The sequence below is a fragment of the Acinonyx jubatus genome, chromosome A3, assembly GCF_027475565.1.
Source record: "Acinonyx jubatus isolate Ajub_Pintada_27869175 chromosome A3, VMU_Ajub_asm_v1.0, whole genome shotgun sequence".
Classification (NCBI taxonomy): Eukaryota; Metazoa; Chordata; class Mammalia; order Carnivora; family Felidae; genus Acinonyx; species Acinonyx jubatus.
Genome location: NC_069388.1, coordinates 133,774,515 through 133,796,140, shown reverse-complemented (window position 1 = coordinate 133,796,140; position 21,626 = coordinate 133,774,515).

Below are 21,626 nucleotides of genomic sequence, written 5' to 3'. Positions count from 1 at the left end.
TGGGAGTTTTCTGTGACTTTTGTGGGCAATAGGAGGCCTGTAGGGCCCCACAGGAGAAGTTTATTCACAAGCAGGGCTGTTGCACCTGTCCTTTCCCAGCATCCCCTGAGGTCAATGCATGTTGGTTTCAGGTGTAAGGCTCACCTATGTTGTTCAGCATCTGTTGTACCTGGTAGGGTCTCAGCAATGTGAGGTGACATGGCATTGAGGGGCCTTCTGGTGGCCATGATGGTCCATGTCACAACTTTTCAGGAGTTCCTGGACCAAGTAGGGGCAGCAAGGCCAGGGGATCACACATCAGGCCTATATCCCCATGGATTATTATGGGATATGGGGTGTTGAGTTATAGTCATGTTCTTAATTATTAAGAGACTATTCAAGAAGAGGCAAACTAGCTATAGAAGGTCTACCTTCCTGGAAGAAAAGCAACAATATTTTGGAAGTTCAATGTTTATTTAAAACATATTTGGTGTCCAAACATATTTGGTACCCCAAAACTGGTACACAACCAAAATGTTCTCAAATAGATGAGTGGATAAATAAATTGTGGAACAGCCAGACAATGGAATATTATTCAGCAGTAAAAAGAAATGAGCCCACGAAGCAAGAAAAGACATGGAGGAAATTTAAATATACATTGCAAGTGAGAGAAGCCAATCAGAAAAGACTGCACACTGTATGATTCCCCCTATATGACATTCTGGAAAAGGGGGAAATGTGGAGAATGTAACACGACCAATGATCGTCATGGGTTTCTGGATGGGGGAGGGAAAGAAAGGAATGAAGAAATGGAGCATGGGATCTTTAGGGCAGTGACACTCTTCCATATGATGCTCTAATGGTGGACACATGACATTATGTATTTGACAAGACCTAAAGAATGTACCACACAAAGAGTGAATTCTTAAGCATCTATGAACTTAGTTAAGAATAATTGATCAATACTGAGGTTCTTCAACTGTAACAAAAGCACTACACCAATGTAAAATAATAAGAGGAGAGACCAAGTGCGTGTGGTGGTGGGTGAGGGGGGGACAGGGAGCGTGTGGGAATCCTTGTACCTTCTGATTAATTCTCCTGTAAAACTAAAGCTGCTCTAGGAAATAGATTTACTGATTTCAAAGAAAAACAAATATGTATTTAGAGGCTTTGAGTCAACTTCAATGCAAACTGGACCAGAGAACAAATCATTAGAAACCCATAAAACCTCCATAAGGAGTTAGAAGTCTCCAACCCTTTACTTGGGTTTCGTGTAGACACCCTTTGAAAGAGGAGTAAAAGGAGACAAATCTCAACACTTTGAACACAATGAGTAGAAGATTGACACTACATGGAAGTTTCAGCCTTTACAAGATACATCAGAATGCATTCAATTTCAAATAGCCTCAATGAAAACATCCTCTAAAATCCATTAGATCAATGAACAGCAGTTTCTGCTTTGGAGGAAAATCCCAACGTTCTGAGAAGTCTAAAGTTGCTTTCGCAAGAAGCTGAAGGATGGAAAGAGAATGAATGAAGTTATTATACTGAAAAAAAAAGTTATAAAACGCTGAGGAAAGTCAGATTGAGTCTTTGGATGGATCCTTGCGAAACCTTATAGTTTGGGCCGCCGTTCTTGGAAAAGACAACATGGATGGTGGGAAACTGATGTAATCAGTGCTCCAGGACAAGGAGCCCTACGAAAAGATGAATCAAAGGAATTTCAAAGAAACTGGTTGGTGAGGCTGAATTGAATATTTATTTTAAAACTTCTGAAGAAGAAACCAAATGTATACCCATTAACTAAAGAAGAAGAAATCACCAACGTACTTAAAGATGACATGAAAAGCCTACCAACTGAGACAGCAACACAATAGTTAGGGGAAAAAAGGAAAAGTAGGAGCAACAACCCCACCGGAAACTTCAAATCAAGAAGAAAAAGTTAATTTTCACCAAATACCTGATTTAGAGAGAATTTGCCCTGTAAAGTTAAAGAAGATGTCCAAAGCCTGGGAAATAGCACAAACAAAGATCTGGATGTCTGTCAGACACTAGCAAAATTAACTCAGAAATCCTTGGCAACATCCCCGACTCGTGTCAAAGGTAGCTTACTTCCCCTGGGAGAAAAATTTATGATAATGGGTTAAGAGCTCTGTTGACCGAGAGGTAGCACAGTTATCTTAATTAAAGGGAAAACAAATGCATCAAACAAGGTAATATTAAGAAAGAGTGAAAAAGTTTCAAAGAGCATCTGTAAACTTGATACTACAAAGGAGGTATTTGGCAGAAAGGGGATCCTTAGTTTGACAAGATCCCCAGGAAAGAGGAGCTTCAGGCTTGTGACGGTTTCTGAATCCAGTGTCCTGCTCCCAGTGTGGACCAGGAACCACCTGCCCAGACCCTCTTTCGGGGCCATCCCATCCTGATGCATCAACTCCCCCACAAAAACGAAAGAGAGTCGGTTCTGGTGCACTTGCCAATGGCAGGGACTTGGGTCTTTTTTTTTCCTTTCCACCCTCCCACGCGAGCAGGGTGCTGCGCTGCTGGCTCAGACCCAGGCCCTCCCCCTCACCCCCTTGTCAGATATGTCAGGCGGCTCCCAGAGATCAGCTCCTGAGAGCAGGACCTCTCTCCATCCCTCTGTTCCAGAAAGCTTGGCTCCGCACATCTTGCACTGGTCAGATGAAATGTCTACATCAAGCACCTTTCACACACCCTGAAAACACAAGTAAGGTATCTTCAAAGTGATCCCCCATCCAAAGAACCTCTTTCTGCAGATCCGACACCGTAGCAAAATGCTTTTTTCCTCTCACTACTGAAAAAAATTTGATTCTTTGTTTCTTTCAGTTTTGTTGTTTTAAAGTGAGTATTCAACAGCACAAGTGAGAATAGGATAGGATTATAGTTATTACATAACGTCTTAAAGGAGATCATTTAAATGAGATCATTTTAAATGAGATTATTTAAACGTGACTCTTATAAGTTGTTTTCATGTGTTTATTCTTCATCTAGGTAAGTATATATAGTATTTTTATTGTGGTCAACAAGTCCACTAACACAATCTGAAAACATAGCAAGATTTTTACTTTGTACTTATTATAAAATAATTTTGCGGTGCACCTGAATGGCTTAGTTGGTTGAGCATCCGACTCTTGACTTCAGCTCGGGCCATGATCCCTGGGTTGTGGGATTTGACCCCACCATTCAAGCTCTGTGGTGAACTTGGAGCCTGCTTAAGATTCTCTCTCTCCCTCTTCCTCTGCCCCTTCCCCAACTTTCACTCCCTCCCCCCCCCTCTCTCAAATAGAAAAATAAAAATAATAATAAAATAAAACAATTTTGAATTTTTGTTTCAGTTTTGTTGCTATTATTTAAATGATTACATAACATCAAATGAAGAATGATAAGATTATAATTTTAGAGCAATGTTTGATAAATGTTCATTGTGTAAATGTGCATCTTGGTAGTAAAATAGGTTGGTTTTATCTCTAGAGAGTGTCAATATTGCATTTTTACTATTGATATTTGACAATATTTCTGTTGATCGAGAAAACTAGTGATAATTTGTGTCTCCAAAAGAAGTTTCAAATTTGCTCTTCCTTGGTTTCACTGTAGATAGCAATTAACATAATTACTCAAATGAAAACTCCATAGAATTATAATTCTTGGGGTAGTGTTTCATATTTTATCTTCCTTAAATGTGAATTTCATGAATAAATTATGTCCTTTTTCAAATTTCATCAAATGCTTTTTCCCAGCTGTTGATATTATTATGTGGTTTTTTCCTCCTTTGTGGAGAATTGTATTAATGGATTTATAGATATTACACTAGCCTTGATTCCGACAATGAATAGATTTGGCTGAGATGTATTATCTTTTTATTATACTACTGGATTTAATTTGCTAGATTTTAAAGATTTTGGGGGATGCCTGGGTGGCTCAGTCAGTTAAGGCTCAGGTTGTGGCCTCTTGATTTTGGTTCAGGTTGTGGCCTCACAGTTCATGGGACTGAGCCCCACGTTGGGCTCAGTGCTGAAAGCATGAAGCGTGCTTAGGATTCTCTCTCCTTCTCTCTTTGCCCCTCCCTCACTCAAGCTCTTTCTCTTTCTTTTTCTCTCTCTTTTTCTCTGTCAATGAACAAACATTAAAAAAATAAATTTTTTTTTGTTTGTACATTCATAAAAGATATTGGTCTCTAATTTTCCTTCAATGTTTTTGACAAATGTTGGTTCTGGGTTACAATGCTTTTTTGAACACGTTAAAAAATGCTGTATGTATCTCTGTTATATGAGTTTGTGTCACAATTGCATTTCTTCCCTAAGTGTTTAAAACAATTTACTAAAGAAACCATCCATACCTTGAGTTTTTGAGTGTCTTGAATGCTTTTGATTTAGAGGTTCATTTCTACTAACAGACATAGGGAGTATTCAGGCTTTTAGTTTCTTCTTGTGTCAGTTTTGATAAATCATGCTTTTTAAGAAAATTTTTTTCTCTACAGTGTTTAGATTAGCGTTATATATTTACTTATAATATTAGCTAGTCTTTAAATTTTGTAGAATCTCTAGTGCCAACTTCTATTTTATGCCTGATGTTCGTTTGTGTTTTTCTCTGTTTTTAATCCATCAATCTCGATGAGATTCTACTATTTTATTCACCTTTCGTGAAACAAACTCTTGGCTCTCTGAAACCTCTCCATTTGCCTCCTTTATACAGAGAATCACTATTAAAGGCTTCTGCTCCTCCCCTAAAGGGTACCTTCCTCTCCACATTCTAGCTCCAGACTCTGCCTTATTAGCTCGCCGAGACATCTCTGTTGTGTTTGGGACCCTTCCTTGGCAGGGTCCGACAGGTGCTTCCAGGCAGAAATCCTGAAAGTCGGGGTCACGTTGTGTGCTTCTTCACCCTCAGAGATCACAGTCCTGTTCTGCCTATTACCCAACATCTACTGTTGCCTCATTTATTTTTCCCCCAGTTATATGGGTGTTTATAGTGTAAGCAACCGTTACCGCGTGGTGGTTACAGGTGGAAGGTCTTTCTCAGAACTTGCAGGTAGTCTCTTGTTTGCTTGCTTTTATGAATGTCTTATTATTTTTAAACATTCCATACATACATATTATTATTCTATATTTTATCATTTCAACACCTATAATCTCTGCGATCTAAAACCAGTATACGTTATCAATCATTGTTTCCAGTTTCTTTGTGTATTTGGTGATCTCTGATGATGAGTTCATATTTGATTGAATAGAATATCTAGAAATTCCAAGGGCTTAACCTGAGAATGCCTTCTTTCAAAAAGAGAAGTTTGTACCAGCGGTGATGCTCACGTAGGATCACGTTAGCATTCTTCCAGGCCCCCAGCTTCAATGTAAGAATTGTAACTTCAGCACATCTATCTATAGCCCAATATTCCGGTGACAAGTGGAATTCTGGTACTGGCATTTGCCTTCAGTATAATCTGTTCCCATTTTGCTCCATTCTTCTCCCTAGAGAGAGTCTACATTTGCCCTAGGTTCATTTTTACCCACAGGGAGCAGAAATCCTTGAAATTATTTCTTATTTCCTAAAAGCCCAAAATCTATTTAAAAGCATGTTTGATCTATCGTCTCGTTATTTTATCCTTGGAGGACCCTTCCCAGTCACAGATCGACCACAGTGGGGCCAGAGACAGGAAATCCCTGAAGCCTCACCCTCAGTCAATGGAGGTACAATTACCACGAGACAGAAACATGAGATAACTTGCTCGTATTTGTCTGCTAGAAAGTTCTGTGGTTGCATTAAGATAGTCTGATTTCAGATCTTATGATTTAATGACCACATTGGAATGCTCCGTGTGGAAGACGGAGTGGAATGCTCCGTGTGGAATGCTCCGTTAATGTCTATCGAGTTAAAAAAAAAAAAAACAGAATGATGGGTATGAATAGATATGTTTCCATATATAAATCCATATAGTAGAAATAAATGGGTTCTTCTTAATAAACACTTCCACAAGTAGCACGACTAACAAAGCTGATAAAATACCATTATGCATTTCACCTGGACGTATCCCTAACTACTAACTATGGTTTGTGGATCAGGAATGTTATAGGCAAAATAAGTCCCAAGCAGACACGGCAGCCCATCTGTGGCAGACATGCAAGGGCACGCTATCATTACACAATTTATGTTATAAATAACCCCCCAATTACACTTCCCCTATGTTTTCCGCTCCGTTTATTTCCCGTGCGTTTTCTCCACCCCCTTTCATAAATGTGCCTCTGCATTTCCTCATCTCACACACGAGGGCACCGCCTCTACTCCGGTATCCACGTTCTAGTCTGTCTTCTCTTTATGTGCTGATGAGGGCCAAGGCAAAGTTAGCAAGGTTACCAACTGTACAAGAAGCGCAGCTGTGTGTGTGATAGGTTAAGGTATTCCATCGGCAAGTATGGTAGAAGGGAACAGTTGTCCATGGAGGCTGCTGTACGACCACTGCTGGTGACACTCAGTGGGATGGGGGTGGGGCGAGGGGAAGAGACAATAGGGAGGGGTGGTGGCCTGGGGGGCAGGAGTGAGCTGCCTTGCCTCAAGTGTTAGCTGAATGTAAGTGTGATCTTGGGCACACAGCTTCTCTTTCTTCAGTGACTCTGTTTAAAAAATCAGAGGGGTGGCATAACCTAGAGTTTTCCTTCCTACCAAACAAATACCACTATTATTTCGTTGGTGTTATTTATTTATTTATTTATTTATTTTTGCATTTCTGAGTGTCAGTGTTGCTACACTAAATTCATACGGCCCACGTCAAAGGCAAAAACGCTTAAGTGTCCTTCATCGTTTTCACATGGGCGCTGAGAACTCAACAACCCATTTAGGAACCGGAGCAGGATGTCATGCAAAATACATTTTAGCCTTGAATACTCTATTTTTGTGACTGACCCAGACTCTATCCATTGGGCCATTCACAGAGGCCTCTCACGAGCATTCACTGAAGGTTTATGTGTGATCGTGAACCTAAGTGCGATATGTATTATTACCACCCCAATGTGAGTCTTTCTAGTAGTTAAGTGACTTACTGAGAGCGGCATTTCTAGCCATGTAGCAAACCTGAGGCTAGAAACCAAGTGTCTCGTTGAGAATTAGATAGAAATAATGTGTCGAAGGCACTACTTATCGAGTCTCTACTAGATACCAGGCACTTGACTAACGGTTTTCAGCCTTTATTTAATGTATTTGTAAAAATAGCAAAGTAAGTGACATCATTGCCATATTACAGGTGAAGGAATCGAAGGCTAGAAAGGCCATCTAGCTTGCCCAGTGACAGAACAAGGAGTTGAAACCAAACGCAGGTGACTACGAAGCCCATTCTCTTTGCATTTTGTCAAGCCGTCTGTAATCCAACAGTACTTTCACTGATTAAATATCTTCTCTTGTGTCAAGTTTGATTTCGTTCTGTGCCAGGCACTTTCACATACAAATGGTAATCTGACTGAACCCCCCAGGAAATAACTGTGAAAATGGCATTTTCCCACAGTTTACAGATAAGACAACTGCAGGGCTCCAAAAGTCCCATGACTTCTACGTAGCCAGGCCAAAACTCAGACACCACCGCTGTCTTCCACTCATTAGTGTGGGTCTCCTGTTACATTGTCAAAGATCTTTGCATGGAGAAAATTTCACCCAGCAAAATGGTGATTTCTTCGCAGACGTCCATAAAGCCAACTGGGATTGGATGACTGAAAATAGGAAATGCCTGGCGCTGAGCAATCCCTCTCCAAAAACATCCAGGAAAGGGATCATGTGCAAGCTATCCTCCTCCCTGAACACTTTCTCCATCCACCTCCACATGGCTGTCCATGCCGGGAGGCCGGCCACATGGACACCATAAATCAGCCCTCCGGCAGGCCCCTGGCTTTGCTTCGTTCAGCCCGTGCCCAACCTTCTCCTTCCTTTTGGAACTGCCATGACCAGTGGAAAGAACATTAGTTTTGAGTTAGACACACCGAATTCTCTTGTCAAAAATGGATGTTTACGGGCCAGCCACGGACCAGGCAACTGGCTGGCTCCCTTGCTGCCAAAGCAATAACTCATCGTCCCTGCTCTCCATTAGCTTGAGGTCCAGCCCAGCCCTGCCCAGTAGATCCGGTGAGCGAGCCACACACGCAGCTGTAAATGGTACTAATTGCAGGTCCTGATGCTTGCAGCAAAAATGTGAAGAGTCAGTCCAATCATTTTAATAATGTATTTCATTAAACCCAGTAGATCCCACATAGCATTTCGACGTGATATCAATAGAAAATTGTCAAGGAGGTCTTACCTTTTATTTTTTCATGCCAAGTCTTTAAAATTTCATTTGTGTTTTATACTCTCAATTTGAGTCATCCACCCTGAGGCGCTCTGAGTGGCCGACGGCCCCTCTATAGGACAGGTGTAGTGGGAGAGGAAGAACACGCAGACAAACGAGGGTAATGTACACACACTGAGACCGCATGCCTTGCTGTGCTGTGCGTTAGCTCCTGTACCACCGGTCAGAGGGAGGACGCCATCAGCATAAACTGGGACTTCCTTCCGTTCCTATGTAACTAATGTTTGTGGTGATGCAGAGTGGGAGGGGCCAAACTTACAACTTGAGAGAGAGGCTTTGCAAAATTCGAGACTGAGAAACGTGCTCAAAATTCTCCAGGGCTGTCTCCCCTTTGGTGCAAGCAGTGTGTGGTTGACTGGCTTCCAGCAGTGATGTTTCCCATGTTGTTAAGCCCTCTAGAAAGGCTGAAAAGACATTTCACACATTGCTTAAAAAAGTAATGAAAATCCCAGTGGAGACGTAACTGGTGTGTGTGTGTGTGTGTGTGTGTGTGTGTGTGTGTATGTGTGTGTGTGTGTGTTTACTCAGATTGCTGGAGTTGCTGTCTTTTGTTTTTGTTTTTGTGTTTTCAATAATGTTTTCTAGGTCTTTGGTTTGAGGCTGCATTCTTGCTCGGTGTTGGGGAACCCACAGTGACATAAACACTGTTGTTGTTACCGTTCAGGTTTGCAGAACAAGAGATTTGGGGGGGGGAGGGCAGACTGTGTGATAGTAGAAACACCTGTATCTCAAGTGTGATGGGTCAAAACATGTTCAGTTGTACCTGTAGGTCCAGGAAATGTTTCAGACAGGATGACACTGTTCAGCTAAACTTGACCTGGGATCAAACCCTAGGTCTACTGATCCCTACCTAAGAGGTGAGGGCTCCTTTCTTCACTTTCGTGGGCTCAGTTTTCCCATTTGGAAATATTTCCCTTGCGGGGTTTGCCGCCTGGCAAACCGTGAATTAAATGGAAGTCTGTGGGGCTCCTGACGCTGTGTAAATAGCTTAGAAATGTGAGTTCTCCTTCCCGGGCCCCACAGGAGACCATGGCACATGCTCCCTCTCCCACTCGTCCACCTGGCATCAGGGCACAGTCCAGCCTTAGGCAACTTCCTCTAGAACCATTAGATTAGCAGGGAGGTCGGCTCTGCTCTGCATCATGGTGCAGAAAGTTCCGACCCCCCCACCCCCGACACCCAGCTCCACCACTCATCTTGGTTTGACTCTGTGTGACTGCACCGCAAAACAAAAACAAGGCCACACAAATGAAGAAAACCAAACCAAAACGCCTTCTCTAGCTGGAATGTATCATTGCGACCTTCAGAAACATGCCTTAATAACCTTCGAGTGTAGACACAGAATTCAAGTGCAGAGCTAGAAATACCTGCCATGGTTGTTGAGCAAACAGCTGAAACCAAGTATGGGGTAGGCACCTGGGGAAATACCGAGTGGTTTTTGTTTGTTTGTTTGTTTGTTTGTTTGTTTATATTTCTAATGAGCTATGTTTCATTACAGTCAGCTTCTAGCTCTAATTCACCCCCAGCAGATTGGGCAGCTCAAAATTCAAAACAACGATGGGAGTTCCTGCTCTTGCTCACGATGGCCAAGCTCAGGTGACTTCAGTGAGCACGTGCCTCTCAGCTAGAGAACAGAGCACTTTCTGAAGATGGCCCCAAGGAGGAAGAGCCCTGGAAACCGGGGCCACCATGTTGGCTGTGGGCCAAGAAGGCTGTCTTCTTCCCTGGAGATGCTACCCCCACCCCAGACCGTCCAGTGCTGGACCATCTTTTCATTCAGCTAAGCGTCCCAAGGGGACCGGCCCCAGACGTTGCAATACAAAGGTGACATGACTGGGAAGACGAGGGTGGTGTCCCCTCCCTCGTCCCCCAAACACATTTTCATGAGGTTCTTATCTGGACGGTTGTTTGGACGATTCTGCTTCCCTGAGTTCAGACTTAGTAACCAAGTTAGCATTTCAGAGGATTCGTTAACTATCGTTATTATCTGAGATACGGCTGGGTCGGGACGGGTGTAATCAAGGCCTTGCCTTCTCACTGTTGAAAACTTTAGGAAGCTCCGAAGGGTGGCTTGTGCCTGGCCTGGGAGAAGAGCCTTTGCTTGTCCCCCCGGTGCTTGTTCCGAGCTTCATGGACACCGGCAACTGGCAGGTTAGCAGCTCGGGGCACCAGGAGCCGGAGACCAAAATGGTCCGAGTCCTGCCCTCGCGTGCACATGTGGCCGATCCCGTCAGAACCTCCTGGCTCTTGGCTCGCACAAGACAGAAAACTGCACAATGTCATCTTGACCTTTGCTGTCACCAGGAGGTGCTCCCTGTCTAATGTACAGGGGCAACAGGGTTCCTGTGCCCTCTGACACACACCGCTGCTGTCATCCCCATGGCGGCCTGTTCCGGAGGCCCCACGAGGCCCCGCCGGGACCCCGACGGGCTGCCCGGATGGGGTGCTGTCTCTGGACACAGCCTCCCTGTGATTCTTCAAGGGCTTTTTGAGGTTTGGGCTTGCTTTTGGTCTGCAGGGACCTTCAGCCCCTCGTTTCGTTCATTTCCTTAAATCCTGAGCTTGTCTAGTTGTCGAAAGTGGTGGCAACGATAGTGGGAAATCAATCCAACCAAAGAGGGACATGTAGAGAAATGGTCAAGCTTCGCTTTCAGGGCATTAACGTTCACAAAGATCTGCATTCCACTGATCCTTCATATGATTTTAGGTGTTTTTTTTTTTTTTTTAAGTGTATATCTGGCTTAGGATTCAAAGCAGACAATCGTTCGATGGAATCAGAAAAGAAATGTAGGGCAGCTATGGAAATTAGCGCAGGCCCCTAGGCCCAGGGTCTTTCAGAGAAATTAGGCCAGGCTCAAACAACCTTAGGCTCCCGAAAGGTAGGAGATAAAGACGGCTTGGAAAACGTGTCTCTAGGCTCAAGCACAGTGAACATTCGTGCTCCGAGTCTCTGCCAGAAGCCTCTTTGCCTTTTCTCTGTTGTTTGCTGCGTTTTTTTCTCCTTTGCCTGCAGTAGTTGCCAACTCTTGCGATTACATCATGTAACGTTTGTCTTGGGGTGTTTTTTTTTTTTCTTTTTCAGGAAGTTGGCTAAAAAGAAAGCCCTTTGGAAACTGGGGCGGGCAGGGCAGGTGTTCCACGTGGAGCTCCCCCCACCCCACGAAACTGTGGTTCTCGGGCGTCCTAGGGCGCATCCTGGAGGACGCACGCAGAGGACCAGGTGCACGCGGCTGTCCCTCTGTGTCCCTGCGCTGCCCGGGCCCGCCTCCACCATCCCCGGACCGGGCGACACGTCCCTGCTCCGAACCAGCAGTGGCGACTCTCTGATCACACCCCCACCCCCGCTGCACACTCACCACGTGGCCGGCGCCTGTCCCTCTCACCGCACCTGGCCCTCATGCCGCTGGCATGAATGCCTGGGAAGCGGGGCTTCCACCGTTTACAGACCCCTTTCACGCCATCCCGTCGCACGGTCTCGATTCTGAGAGCCGAGTAAGGACAGAAAACCCCCACAGAGGGCAGTGGCTTGAATGACGACCACGCTTCTTTGGCTCACACACTTGTGATGCGGGCAGTGTGAGCAGGGCATCGGGTCTCTGCTGCACTCACTCTCTGCCGCTGGGCGTCTGGCCCGGGCACACACCCCACGGTGTAGAAGGGCACGGGGGAAGGATAGGCACCCATCTTGCACAAAGCCAGGGGCCTTGGCAGGTATGTATATACCCATTTCACTGATGAGGAAATCAAGATGCAGTGCAGTGCAGGTGAGGGACTGCTCAAGTCCCCTTGGACATAAGCAAGAACTCAGACTCCGATCAGGTTGCTTCAAAGACTCCCCCCTTCCCTTTCATTTCCTTTGTTTGCTCTTTTTGTGTTTGAACTCCTTTTGCTTGTTTGTTTTGTTGGTTGGTTTGTTAGTTCTCTTCATCATGAAGCTGGCAAGTAGCCCAGCCGGGATATAAACTGGTTATTCCGACACTGAATCCCCACGGGCACTTGAGATGTAGACGTTCTTTATTTTGCAATTCAAGGTAGAGGCGTTCATCCCAAGGCTCATAGTCTGCCTTTCGTCACGTCCACCTCGTCTGGTGCCCCGTCCTGCTTAGGGGCAGAGGCTGTGTCTTCAGGGGCAGGGCATGGATCCGGGCGCTGGACTCGGCCACTGGGCTTGATTCGGTCCCTGGCCCTTTGACCATACGGCCTTAGGTAAGTTACTTAACTTGGCGGTCGGATAGAGGGGCGACCACAGCACCTCCCTCCTCCCTCTGTGGGGAGACAGAGGACCCTGCTGGGCATCGAGGTAGTGCCCCCTGGGAGGCTGCATCCCAGCATGCGACACCTGCGTGCACCTTGAGCTGTGAGAGCAGAAGCAGCTGTCTTCACGACGCTGTTCAAGCGGAGACGGAAAAGACATCAGCAGTGACTTCGGTGGGAGGACACAGGACACCTGCCAACATCCCGGGGGGCTGTGCAGCCTGCCCACACACTTATGGGGCTCCCTTTATAGGACAGAGGAGCCCCCCTGAAACAATGGAGACTGACCATCCACACGCCAGGGAGGATGGGTTCACAGGCGGGTTTGATTCGATTTAAAGGAAATAAGGCAGCGCAAGCCTCTCTTTCATAACCACGTTTGGCAGGAAGAATCGTCCAGTGGATTTAAAAGAGGCGCCTGGGGGGCGCCTAGGTGGCTCAGTCGGTTAAGCGTCTGACTTCGGCTCAGGTCATGATCTCGCGGTCCGTGAGTTCAAGCCCCGTGTCGGGCTCTGTGCTGATCGCTCAGAGCCTGGAGCCTGTTTCAGATTCTGTGTCTCCCTCTCTCTCTCTGACCCTCCCCCATTCATGCTCTGTCTCTCTCTGTCTCAAAAATAAATAAACGTTAAAAAAAATTAAAAAAAATAAATAAATAAAAGAGGCGCCTGGGTGGCTCAGTCGGTTAAGCGTCCAACTTCAGCTCAGGTCATGGTCTCAGGGTTTGTGGGTTCGGGCTGAGTGCTGACAGCTCAGAGCCTGGAACCTGCTTCGGATTCTGTGTCTCCCTCTCTCGCTGCCCCTCCTCCACTCGTGCTCTCTCTCTGCCTCGCAAAAGTGAGTTAGCGTTAAAAGTTAAGTTAAAAAAAGAATCATCCAGTGGAGTCCTCCACACCTGTCCACTAAAATAACAAAATATCAGGTCCCGTTGAAAAACGACTTATTCTGAAGTTCGCCGACAGAATCTTAACTCTCATCTCTGTACGTATGTTGTTTCAGTTGACTGTAGATCATTTCTATCCAGATCCATTCTGTCCTTCAAGGTAGGCACGGCCAGTCTTTCCATAAGTATTGAGTCTCTATGTGGGAGGCCAAGTATCGGATGCTTTACTCTTGTCTCATTTTGTCTTTGTGACGACTCTGCAAAAGAGCTATGATGCTCGTAATATAAAACCGAGATGAGGAAACTGAGGCTAGTTTCAGGTGAATGGCTCACCCCAAGTAATGTATTTAGTAAGAAAAGATTTAGTAAGACCCAAATCTAAACTTTATGCTCTTGGGGCACCTGGGTGGCTCAGTCAGTTAGGTGCCTGACTCTTGATTTTGGCCCAGGTCATGATCTCATGGTTCCTGGGTTCGAGCCCTGCATCAAGTTCTGCACTGACAGCACGGAGCCTGCCTTGGGATTCTCTCTCTCCTTCTCTCTCTGCCCCTCCCCTGCTTGTGCCCTCTCTTTCCCTCTCGAAACAAATAAATAAACATTAAAATTGTTCTTTTAAGGAAATCTTAAAAAACAAATTAAATTAAATTAAATTAAATTAAATTAAATTCATGGTCTTAAAAATATATATATCTCTATTACCTACCCTCTTATTTGAGAGATTTCCTCACCATATTGTTTCAGACAACCTTGAGTCAAAGAACACTCAGGAGGCCCAGAAGTGCTAGAGATATATCCTTATAACGGGATCATTCAAGGTCAGGTTCTTTCCAAATGTTTTATTCTGCCCACAAACTTAATAGGGACACAGGGCTGAACTCTGCCATCACACCAGGCACCAAGCACAAAGGGGAGCAGAGGTGACCTTTGGGTTTGGACGAACATTGGCTTGAGCTGGAATTGGTTCGCAGGCCTTCAGAGCCAGAGGCCAGACAGCAAGGGAGGAACGTGGCGGCATAGATCCCAAGGTTCAGTGGGAGCTAAGCAGAGGCACAGACACAGGGGATTTTGAATAATATAAACAAGTTTGAAGATTGAAGGGAAAGACCAGTGGGGGCTGAGGAGAAGAGCAGAGACAGAGAGAGACAGAGAGAGAGAAAGACAAAGACAGAAGGCGTATCAGTTGGCTAGGGGGCCATAACCAAGTGCCACGGACTGGGGGCTCGAACAACAGAAGTCGATTCTCTCACAGCGCTGGAGGCTGGAAGTCTGAGATCACGGTGCCCACAGGGTCCTTTCTCCTGAGGTGGCCTTGTCTCCTTGGTTTGCAGATGGCTGTCTTCTCCTCGTGTCCTCACACGATCGTCCCTGTGTGCGTGTCTGTGTCTGAATCTCTTCTCATGAGGACACAGTTATGTTGGGCTGGTGGATACCTTAATGGCCTCACTTTACCTTAATTACCTCTTTAAAGATCTTCTTCCCAAATAAGGTCACATTCTAAGGTATGGGGGACAGGACTACCACATAGGAATTTGGGGGGACACAATTAAGCCGACACCATGGACGGAGCAGTTGCAGCCCCGAAGAAGTGCTTATGCATGTGCCTTGTGGGGTGAAAGTGAGTGATTATGGGGCCTCAGGGAAGGCAGGGAGATGTGGATGCCACCCACAGGGTCACAGTTCAGACCGCAATCGTTGAGGTCTTTGCATGCAATTTCTAATTCTGTGGCAGGAGTCCTTCTCCACCTGGGCCTCCCCTGAGCTTGAAGAAGGAGGCCGCCGCACATCGGAAAGGCCAGAAGAAATGGGGTCACCACCCTGCGCCAGCCCTGAGAGGATGCCCTCGGGTGAAGCCGCTGAGGGAGGACCCCGTTGTAACGTGCTCGAAGAACACTACGGCTCCTGCCTCTGACTCTGCCTGGACCCCCGACTCTCGAATCCCCGTGTCCCCTCATCCCGCTGCTGTGCCCCAGGCCCGCCTTCCCCATCCGCCCTTCCCCATAACAGAAAACCAACTGTTAGGACGTCAGCTTTCTCCAAGCCCGGTTCCACCTTCACTGGCGGGCTCGCTCAGCCCGGAGAAGACGAGAGAAGGGACACTGTCTGCCAGGCAGCCTGCTGTGCGGTTTCCTGTTCCTACATCCTTTCAATAGCCCTTCAGCGTAAGCACGCTGAGTATCTCAGTTCAGAGGCAGGAAACGGGCTCCACGTGGTGAACCGAGTCCTTCTGCATAACCCAAGGGCAAGAGGCAGAGGTGAGGTTCAGAACTGCCCGTGTCGAGAGCCAAGGCACCGGCCGGCTCCTCTGTGCTTGGCGGAGACCGAGGAGGGGCACGCTGATGGGTCCCTGCAACGACTACCAGCCATGCACTGATTTCAAAGCTTGATTAAGGACCTGCTCTCTAATGATTACACACATTCAAGTCTCTTCTCCTCAGTGAGATAAGGAGTTGAAGCAGATACTCCCACGGCTGCATATTTTTCTTGAACTCTCTTCTTGGCCACCGTAGAGCACTCCATAAATAATTATTCATTATGGGGCCACTCAGGTTTCTAAATGGCTTTCTTTTGGACGTGAAGAAGATGTTTGCTGTCCTTCAGGCACTCTGCTTAAAAAGTCAAGTGTCTGTGAAAGACACAATAGAAGAAGTGCTATTAGGTCCGCTTCCCCGCGAGCGCGGCCAAGGCGCTGGGAGGTCACGGGGCGTGCCAAGGTGACCCAACAGCAAACGGATGTTGTTTTCTTGCCTGCTTCTTCACAGAGAGCCGAAGAGCTAGGTTGGTGACAGGGTGTTCAGCCTTTGCTCTTTGCATGATTTAAGGGAGAGTTCGTTTGTCACCGATCCGTGCATCCAACGTTATTGACCCAGAACGACCCCAACTCTGTAGTAGACCTAGACTTAATCTCTCCCTGCCTCGGTCTTCTCATCCATAAAGTGGGGTTCCTCACACCTGCCGCCCAGGTAATAGAACCCACTTCACACAGTTGTGAAAACTGCATGAAGAACCACATGAAAATAATTTGGCACAGCACCCAGAACACTGTGAACGTGTAACAAAAAGATGCTCTCACTACTCGGTCTATGTTTGCCTTACGGCACTGAATCGGCATTAGCTCTGTAACAATTTGTTTTGGAGAAGGATTATTACCTTTTCACACCTCACATCCATTTGCTTCTTTTTCTCCTATTAGCATCCTTGCTTTGTGTTCTTTAGAGCCGTTTAACGAAGCAACGCCCTGTTCTATCGCATCAGGAGATGCAGGATACATCAGGATCGCATCTATCGCACCAGCACGAGTCGGGTTGAGATACACAGACTATCGAGGCAGGTGGCTTTCCTCACTACCGAAGGAGGAGATTCCACAACAGAGCGCACGAGGTGCGCTGCTGGGTGGAAACACTAGGAGCCCTGTGCGTCCTTAGTTTCATGCCACAAAGGAGAACAAATCGAGCTTCCTGATCAACGTGCCATGGGCACACCGGTAAGCACATAGGTAGGAAGAGAACGAAGGAATGAATTGCCGTATCGGGAACGTGGGCTTGGTCTGGGTGCCCCCCTTGAGCTGCATGGTCGGAAAAGTCTGGCGACTGCTGACCTGGGCGAGAGGCCCCAGGCGAGCCCAAGACACTCGTGCTTTGGCCAAGTGGCAGAGGTGCAGCTGAGCGCGCAGGTGGCTCGCGGACACGGTGAGTCCTCAGTGCTGCTTTGCAGAGGCTCTATTTTTATTGTGATCGGCGAGGCTCTATGAGGTGTCCCGCGTTGTTATTTTTAGGTTAGCCCGGCCACATTAATGCAGGGTCACACGACACTATCATATTTCAAGGGCAGACATCAAGGTCCGGGGAGAGCATTGGGAATTGCTCAACATCATGCAGCCCCCAAGGCTCTAGAACTTTAGCTACAACCTGTGCGTCACCTCCACAGGCCAGGTTCTCCCGGGTTCCGTCCTCACGTGAACAAGGCCAGCTCAGGAAGTGGGCTGCCGGTCGGTGGCCTGAGGTGTGTGGTGCTCCGTGGGCTGCTAGAAGGTTCTGTATCTCCTTGACCTTCCGATGGATTTGAGGATTAAATAAATAAAGCACATCTGGTTGCATTTGGTAACTGGCCACATGGACCCGTCTGTCTCCAGCCGTCCCAGTCTGGAACCAAGAGAATAGAGCCTTCAGCGCGCAGACCCGGGCGCACCCAGCTCGCTGCCCTCTGCTCGTTCAGAGCCTTTCTTGCTTTCTCTGCCACTGAGGGGTGACACTATCTAGCCCACAGGAGCTTTAAAATAATCCAAAATTACGTTTACATTCCTTATGAGCAGCAGACCTTTGTCAAAGCGAAATAGCTACTATTCTGTTTTATCCTTTGAAACATAGAAGGCAAAACATGTGCTCACTCCAGCTAGGGTCACTGAGTGTCGAATCCCGGAAGACAAGCGAGGTGTGTTACAAGGGCCGGAAACCCCATCCTGGGAGGAAACGCTCATGACACTTATCCTCTGTCCCCTTCTCAATGCCTTCTAGACAAATTGTAGACCCCGAGAGGATCTTGGGGACCCCAGTCTTTCCTCGTTTCTCAGCGTCAGGAAGTGAGGTCACGGGGTCCACATTTCCTGCCCAGGGTCACACAGTGAGTTGACATCCGTGTCGGGACTAAGCCCCGGTGTCGGGGCTCTTCCTTCAGACATGTCTCCTGCTCCCGCTCACCTGCCTCATTCCTGATGTTGGGTTCACTCACTTCGGGTCTGTCCCCTGTCCACCTGTTCTGAGACGCCAAACTTGCAGTGAGCCAACACAGAAAGTGACACACACAGTAATGCCACTGGGCGTCATGTAAATCCTCTGCTAATGTCTCTGGTGGGCCCCTCTTTTTTTTGTTTTTTAATGCTTATTTATTTCTGAGATAGAGCGTGAGCAGAGGAGGGGCAGAGAGAGAGAGAGAGAGGGAGACACAGAATCGGAAGCGGCTCCAGGCTCTGAGCTGTCAGCCCAGAGCCCGGCGCGAGGCTCAAACCCACCAACGGTGAGATCGTGACCTGAGCTGAAGTCGGACGCTCAACCGACTGACCCCCCCCCACACCTCCCCAGTGGGCCCCTGTTGACCATGGTCTTTAGGCTTCCCCTCACCATCTCTGCATCAGGACCTGGAACTCCGGGGTCCAAACCGCTGTGTAGAGGGTAGGTGCAGGCCACTCGGAGACATTTTAGGACTTGAATGATTTCAAACACAGAGTTCACACAGATGCTCACACATGTGCACTCTCACACGCACACAGCTCACACATGGGTACACACATGCGTCCCCACGCACAGAGCTCATATAGACGACATGCAGTCCACACGGCACATACACGCATGTGCACTCACACACAGCTCACACATGTGTACATGAACATCCTCACATCCACAGCTCACACATGTGTGCACACACACGTCCTCATACATAGCTCACACATGTGTACACACATGTGTCCTCATGCACACAGCTCACACATGTACACACGTGTCCTCATGCACGTAGCTCACACATGCGTACACACACATGCCCTCAATACAGTTCACACATGTGTATACATGTGTGTCCTCACAGAGCTCACATGTGTACACACTTGTCCTCACACACGTGTACACACATGTGTCCTCATGCACACAGCTCACATGTGTGTACACACATGTCCTCATATACAGCTCACACATGTATACATGTCATCACACACGTGTACACACATGTGTTCCCATGCCCACAGCTCACACATGTGTATGCACACATTCCTACGTACACAGCTCAGTCATGTGTACACACGTGTGTCCTCACACACAGCTCACGCACGTGTACACACATGTGTCCTCGCGCACACAGCTCACATGTGTGTACACGCATATGTCCTCAGTACAGTTCACACATGTGTATACATGTGTGTCCTCACATAGCCCACATGTATACACATGTCCTTGCACACGTGTACACACGTGTCCTCATGCACACAGCTCATATGTGTGTACACAGAATTGTCCTCATGCATACTTCACACACGTGTACACACATGCATCCCCACGTACAGAGCTCATATAGAGCACATGCAGTTCGCACAGCACATACACGTGTGTACACACACATGTCCTCGCACACGTGTACACACACATGTCCTCACGCACACAGCTCACTCGTGTACACACGTGTGTCCTCGTGTACACACACGTGTCCTCACACACCCGGCCCAGCCAGCGACACGTGCACACACCCACGTGCACACACACACACGCGCCGGCACAGGCGTCCCCTCCACGCTGTGTCATCCCGGCAGCGGCGGGGGAGGGGGGGGGCACGGGTTCGCTGGAACACAAACCACGTGGGGGCCCCGGCTCGTGAAACACCGCCGACAAGCCACAGTCTCCCTGAGGTTTTGAGAGCCGCCTGCCCTCTGCAGACTTTGAAGCCACTTACGGATATCATGAAACCAGCCCTGATGGTGTCACGACGATTGCTGACATTTAGTGTCTGTCAGAGGCGGGGGGGTGTGGGGAGGGGTGGGGGGAGGAAAGGAAAAGAACAAGCTTGGCCCCCCACTAGGACGTCTCCAGCCGGCGGGGCGGAGGCCTGGCTGGCGGGGAAGCTTCTCCATCCCGCGCGCCCCGACGCTCGTGCAAAGCCTTCCTGCCGCCGAGCCTCCGCCGGGCCTTGGGGGCCCGGCTCCCCCTCCAGGCCGGGTCCCCGCGTCCCTCACACCTGACCCTTCGCACTGACGGACCGGAACCACACCTGGGAACAAAGGCTGCTACGTAAAATCCGAGGCGGCGTATTAATATTTCATTAGCATCTCTTTTCTCTCCGAGGCTGACGGCAGCTCCATCAAGATCGCGGAAAAGCTGATTTTAATTATTTTTTTTTCAACCTGCGTCGCTCTTCCCTGCCTCTTCCTGCTGTAAATCAGTCAGAATGTTTTCCTTCGTTATTACCATAAGCACTCGGCGCTCTCTAATTACTCGAAAGAATTTCTTATCTTTTATGGCTAAAGCTGAAATTTTCAACAGAGAGGGAGAGACAGGGGGAGGGAGCCATAATTAAGCACGCAGCTGCCGGGAGTCGGCCGAGTCTAGAAGTGTGGCAGGAAGCCCCCCTCCCCCGCCACTTGCTCGGCTGTTTGGGGAGGCAGGGGACAATGATGGCATGACTGTCCTCGAGGCGGGAGTGCAAGTCACCTGCCTCTCGATGCTCGGGGTGCTCCCCAGAATCCATATTCCATACGGAGATGAGCCACGTGCAGACCCGGAAGGCGTGGAGCACCGACGCCAAAGCGCACGGCACCCACGTCCCCGGTCCCCGGTGCCGGGTCCCCCTGCAAGGGAGCAGTCTCGAGCTGCAGGTGTGAGGCTGTGTGCACCTTGGCGGGCGCTCCCCATCACCTGGGCCCGTGGCCCGGAACCGAGGCCGAGGTGTCCCTTGCCACGAGCCATCCGGGAGCACCCGTCCTAGGTGTTTCTGCTGGGCAGACCCCACGAGGGGGTTGCTTCTCCGGGAAACGGTCTCCCCTCCGCCTGAGAGCACGGAGCACAGAAGGAGCGAGAACGTTTCAGACCAGCGATGAAAAATGCATAATCTCACCACCCCGGAGACATCCAGCCTTGTCATTGGATAGACAGAGCTCCTTTCCAGGGGACTGCCTTGGCTTCCTGGTATTATGACTTACAAGGAGAGCAAAATGCAAATTGAGGGCTTTCGTGATAACCGGTCTTTTTCCATATTTCCCCAGAATCGAATCCGCCTCTGGCTGGCTCTTTGAGTCTCATTGTGTTGGGGAGCCTCCAAATGATTAATCCTTGGAAACAAGGAAAGAGAGGCGGAGATGGCACGCAGAACACGCATCTGATGGAAACGTTACTTATGGCCGGAATCCAGAGAGGGTGTAACTTCAGGTTCTCGTTTTGGGGGTGACCATCCCATCTGGGCAGCTGGGGTCTGTGCGAATGGAGGTGGAGGGAAGCTTTGAAACTACGCCCCGGGTCCGTCCCAGACCAGCTGTGCTATAAGGCGGCCCGACACCAGCGGCCCCCGTCCAGGCTGAACGGAAGCCTCACTTCTGCCGGGGGAGGCCACCTGCACTAATGAGCCAGGGATTATTCAGCCCCTTGAATAGCTCACATGGGCATCCCTTCTGGGGAGCAGGGCCGGGTTTTAATGAAGGAT